We start from the raw sequence: 5,661 nt of genomic DNA on the forward strand, positions 1-5,661 counted from the left end.
TATATATGCTCTGGATCCATGTTATTAGACAGGAGATCCTTCACGTGAGTGTGTGGATAGTATATATGCTCTGGATCCATGTTATTAGACAGGAGATCCTTCACGTGAGTATATGGTTACATATATGCTCTGGATCAATGTTGTTAGACAGGAGATCCTTCACATGAGTGTATAGGTAGCATATATGCTCTGGATCAATGTTATTAGACAGGAGATCCTTCAGATGAATATATGGGTAGCATATATACTCTGGATCCATGTTATTAGACAGGAGATCCTTCACATGAGTGTATGGATAGTATATATGCTCTGGATCCATGTTATTAGACAGGAGATCCTTCACATGAGTGTGTGGATAGTATATATGCTCTGGATCCATGTTATTAGACATGAATATATGGGTAGCATATATGCTCTGGATCCATGTTATTACCCTCATCCCCTTCCCCTTGGAAACCGTTCCTTTCCATTCCCCTTTCATCTAAAGAAGCTGCTGGCTGCTACATCTGGAAAGCAGAGACAAGGTTAGGGTTAGGTGATTTCTGAGTGAGCGTTGAAGTTTCGTTGTTTCTACAACTGTTCTATTTTGTTAACGTGAGTCATAACTTAAAATGATGTAAATGCTAATTAAACCAATTGGCTGATGAAAGAAGCTTGCATATTGCAAAAAGAAAGTCTTATTAGTGGTTGTTTAGAAATACAAAGGAAAACTGTCATACCACAGTTTGTGCTCCAAAATTTATTTTGTGAGTTTCTTTGAATAGAATTCTTTGTGTTCCTTAACCTTTTTGCTTTTCCTAAGATTTGTCCTCTCCAAATTTAAATAATAAATGGCAAAACTTGTCAACATTTAGGGTAAACTGAAGAAATACCAATAGAGGTCAGTTGTAATACATGTGAGTTTTTTTCTTTGAAAAATATTATATATTACATTAAGTTGGTTGGCATGTGTAGCTATTAAAGCTTAACAGATGAGTTTTATGACATGTTATCAAAATTCGAGGTAATTTAGAACAACTTTGTTACGAACTTGCTTTAATTAAGGAAGACCCAAACACAAAGCCTTACGTGCTGGGGAGGAAAGTCCTCTATCTGCCAAGCTTCTTCACCTATGCCAAGTACGATGTGCAAGTGAATGGTAAGATAGGGCTGTTCCGAGGCCTGAGGCCTCGGCTGGTGTCCAATGCCCTCTTTACTGTGACCTGGGTAGTATGAAGAAGGTTTTCCCTCCAGATGAGATCTAGCAGGTTTCCAACAAGGATGATATGAAGACTTCCCTGAGGAAAGTGGTGAAGGAGACCTCCCATGGGATAATGATGCAGTGCATGTCCCGCATGTTGGCCCACCCGATGTGTGTCATCTCAATGCGCTGGATGGTCCAGTTTGTGGGATGGGAAGCCAAGTACAGTGGCGTGCTGAGCTCCATTGGGAAACTTTTCAAAGAGGAAGGGCTGCTGGGATTTGTTGGATAAATCCCTCACCTCCTGGGTGATGTGGTTTTCTTGTGGGGCTATAACTTACTGGCCCACTTCATCAGTGCCTACCTGGTGGATGACAGCTTCCACCAGGCCCTGGCCATCCGGAGCCACACCAAGGGCTTGATGGGGATCACAGTGAGCATGCTGACCTACCCCTTCCTGCTAGTTGACGACTTCCTGGCTGTGAACAACTGCGGCCTGCAGGCTGGGCTCCCCTGTTACTCCCTGGTGTTCAAATCCTGGATTCACTGCTGGAAGTACCTCAGTATGCAGGGCCAGCTCTTCCAAGGCTCCAGCCTGCTTTTACGCTGGGTGTCATCAGGATCATGCTTCGTCCTGGAGTAACCTGAATCATCTAAAAAACACGGTCTCAACCTGGCCACCGTGAGTGAGGCCTGACCATCTCGGGATACCTGTAAGACGACTCCAACCCAACAACAATCAGATGTGCTCCAGCCTAGCTGGGTTTCAGTTTCCATATTTGCCATGTGTCTATCCAGATGTGGAGTTGGGTGGAGGTGAGGCTGCACCCAGTGGATTGGGTCACCTGCCAGACCTGGGAAAGGTGGGGGAAGGTGGGGAGTTGGCAGATTCCCCGTACCTCATGGATTTGCTGAGTCTGTCTTGTGCAGAGGGCCGGAGAATGGCTTGTGGGGGCCCAGGTTGGACAGGGAAAGGCTAATGGGGTCAGACCCCACCCGATCTACCCCTCCAGTCAGCGCAGCGCCCATCCTGCAACTCAGCTGGGACCATCATTCTCCTCCTTTGTAAATAGGGTGTGATCCCCTGGCACACAGCCACCATCATGTCTAGGCCTATGCTGGTAGGCAAATGCTAGGCTCTGCCTGCGTTTTTCTCAACACTATTCTTCTGATAATGAGGGCAGCACCTTCCTCTGAATGGGAAATCATGTGAATACTTAGAATGTGTCCTCCTCATCTAATGCTCATCTGTTTAATGGTGATGCCTCGCATATAGGATCTGGTTACCTGTGCAGTTGTGAGTACCCAGAGGTTGGGCAGATCAGCATCTCTAGTCCTACCCAGTTCATGGTAAGATTTGACCCCATCTCCTGCAAATAAATGTATTGGTGGTGGAGAAAAGAAAAAAAGAAATAGAATTCGCTGTTCTTCTTTTTTTTTTTTTTGGATGGCTTTATAGAAGGAAATAAAGATATATATTACATATAGGTCCAATTTAAGGAAGATCCATAGAGTATCAAGTTTCAGAGTGGCTTCATTGACTTGAGGAAGTTAAGCTATTGAATACAAAGGGTGTATGGAATGAGAGTATTCTCTGCCTTTCCCAGTGAGAGACTGACTAGATGAAGTATATAGAGCCGACACCCTCCCAGGCTAGTTGACTGTGAGAGGTTCTGGATGAAAGGTTAAAAGATTGCTTACTCTTGTCTTTCCACTGATTCTGCTGGTTAGCCTGACACTAACGGTGAATGAAGTGTAGTGTATACACTTTCCTGTAATAAACCTGGTGTATCATCTCCCTTGTTCAGTTTCTTGAAGATTATGTGTTGCATAATAATAACTAAGCCTCTATATACAACTCCTTCTTAATTTTACCAATAACCAAGTTCCATTAAAAAGGTATATGAAGGTCTACATTTTTATACTAATGCTGTTCAGATATGCTATTTTACAGTTGACTGTGTTCATCCCTCACCCCCAATCTACTACTCATCTATTGCCTTGCTTTCAAATATTTTCCCAGAAATTAAAAAAAAAAAAATCTTGCCTCTTCTATGCTCTTAGCCCCCAGGAATACAGTATAAGTTCTGAAGATGGAATATAAATTGTCCTTATGATCTGTTACAGTGAGGGCTCCAAGAAAACTACTGCTTTCAGTATTTACACCGTTGGGTAGGCCCTTCCTTCTGTGTGTGGCATAAGTCTTAGACTTTAACTGATAAAATCAGCAGAATCAATACTGTGCAAGTTCCAGGCCTAAGTTTTGAGAAGTTCCAGCAATTATATCTATGAAGTCCAGTTATTTTAGTGGGCAGTCACATGAATGGAGAGCGGCCCTAGAACTACATGCTGGGAGAGAGGGAGGCTTGTCTGTCCAAGTATCCTACCTGGTCTCGGTCAGCTAAATGCAGCCTTATATGATGGCTGGGGAGGTGTCAGCTGAGCCTTGCCTAGATTGCAGAATCTTGAGCAAAAGTATCAATTGTTTTTTTTAAGCCATTAAGTTTTAGAGTGGTTTGTTATGCAGCAGTAGATAAGTGAAAACACTCCTACGTGGATGTTTATTGATAGATGCATTTTAATAACTGCTTAGCAACTGTGTGTGTGTACGGTCTGGAAAGGTAAAATATACATTTTGCTAATCAGCTATAAAAATAGGTTCATCAATGTATTATGTGCTATTTAATAATATAGTTACACCAAGAGGGAAGGAAACAATGAAATTGAAGAGATTTGAATGTCACACAATGCTGTTATAATTAAATGCAAGCTTCCATACCATAACTCATTAAAAGTAGCTGTGACTTTGAAAAATTTGGCAACAATTTAAACTACAAAGTTGACACAGAAATGTGTGTAAGAAAATTAGACACTGGTGCGGTGGCTCACGCTTGTAATCCCCAGCATTTTGGGAGGCCGAGGCAGGTGGATCATTTGATGAGGTCAGGAGTTTGAGACCAGCCTTGCCAACATGGTGAAACCCCATCTGTAGTGAAAATACTAAAATTAGCTGGGCATGGCGTGTACCTGTAATCCCAGCTACTCGGAAGGCGGAGGCAGGAGAATCACTTGAACCCCGAGGTGGAGGTTGCAGTGAGGTGAGATTATGCCACTGCACTCCAGCCTGGGCTACAGAGCGAGTCTCCGTCTCAAAAAAAAAAAAAAAAAATATGTGAGAAATATTTTTTGATGGGATCAATTTTTAAGTTCTTTTTCCACACAAAATTGTTTTCAATTGACATTTCAAGCAAAATGCCTCTGTAGGTTGACTGATTACAAATGTTTTCACTCAAGCATACCGGCTTCTAAATCTGTCTGTAAGCTGCTTTCTTAAAAAAGTGAATAAGCTTAGGAAATAATTATTCCTCAAAGTACACAAAACTCCTGAGCAAGCTTTTGTTCTGTAGACAGATCTGATTCATCAAGAAATATCAAGATAATTGTCACGATTTAAAATTTTGAAAGGAACCCAGGAGTCTTTGGCTTAAGTATAAAACTTTCTGTTGCTTTCTTGGCATGATGCCTCCAGTTGAGTATTTTGTGCTGTACATTGCTCCATTTTTTGTTTTGTTTTGTATTTTTGCCCCCAGGACAGGAAACTACAGAACAAAATATATTCATTTTGGTAACCAATGCTGGTCCTTTGGTGATTCACTGTTTTTGAGAGAGTCGTACAGAAAGGAGAAACTGAGAGTTGGATGCTGTATCCTAGTGGATGCAAATGATGACCAAGGTTTTACTGTCCATCACAGATGTTTGTTAAACTGGGAATCACAATTTTGACACATGAAGAACAACATTCACATTAAAGTACTCTCCTCTCATAATTCATTTATTTCGGGCAGTAGTGTGTGGCATTTTAATTAAAATTCTTAATGGGCTCAAGCCGTTCTTATTTGAATACACCAGTGTTTCCTCCCTCTTGGGACTGTGTGATTGTGTAAAAGTAGAGAAATGTTTTCTTACTGGGTTGTAAGCTGCAGGAGAGCAGAGTCATGTTTCATTTGCTCATTACTGTAAACCCAGAATGGAGGACAGACCCTAGCATTTGTAAGTACACACTCAAATTTTTTTTTGAATTAATGAATTTAGCTTTTTAATCAGTTACCCCTCACCCATTACCCTCAGGAGTTGCTGATTTAGGTAGAACTTAAACAATTCTAGATTGGCAGATTATATTGAGGGAGTTGTATTTTCCTACTTCTTCCTTATGGATAGTCACTGATTTATTCTATCACATTTCCATGAAGTATTGATAAGAATTTTTTTTTTTTCCCTCCTCGAGACAGGGTCTTGCTCTGCCTCCCAGGCTGGAGTGCAGTGGTGCAATCTGTAGCAACCTCTGCCTCCCAGGCTCATATAATCCTCCCACCTCAGCCTCCCAAGTGGCTGATTGACAAGAATTTTTAATTCAAGTACCTGTATATACTGAGTATTTTCAATATGCTATTTCTAATCCTTATAACAGGTTCTTTGGAGTT

General features: G+C 41.5%; 1 pseudogene across 1 annotated transcript; it reads left to right on the forward strand.

Moving 5' to 3' along the window:
* The first annotated feature begins 632 nt into the window (after positions 1-632).
* Positions 633-2,571, forward strand: LOC117097461 (annotated as a pseudogene). The gene has a single exon (XR_004442943.1). The product of XR_004442943.1 is annotated as a mitochondrial carrier homolog 1-like (transcript).
* Positions 2,572-5,661: the final 3,090 nt, after the last annotated feature.

The sequence above is a fragment of the Trachypithecus francoisi genome, unplaced genomic scaffold (assembly GCF_009764315.1).
Source record: "Trachypithecus francoisi isolate TF-2019V2 unplaced genomic scaffold, Tfra_2.0 Lachesis_group15, whole genome shotgun sequence".
NCBI classification, from domain to species: Eukaryota; Metazoa; Chordata; class Mammalia; order Primates; family Cercopithecidae; genus Trachypithecus; species Trachypithecus francoisi.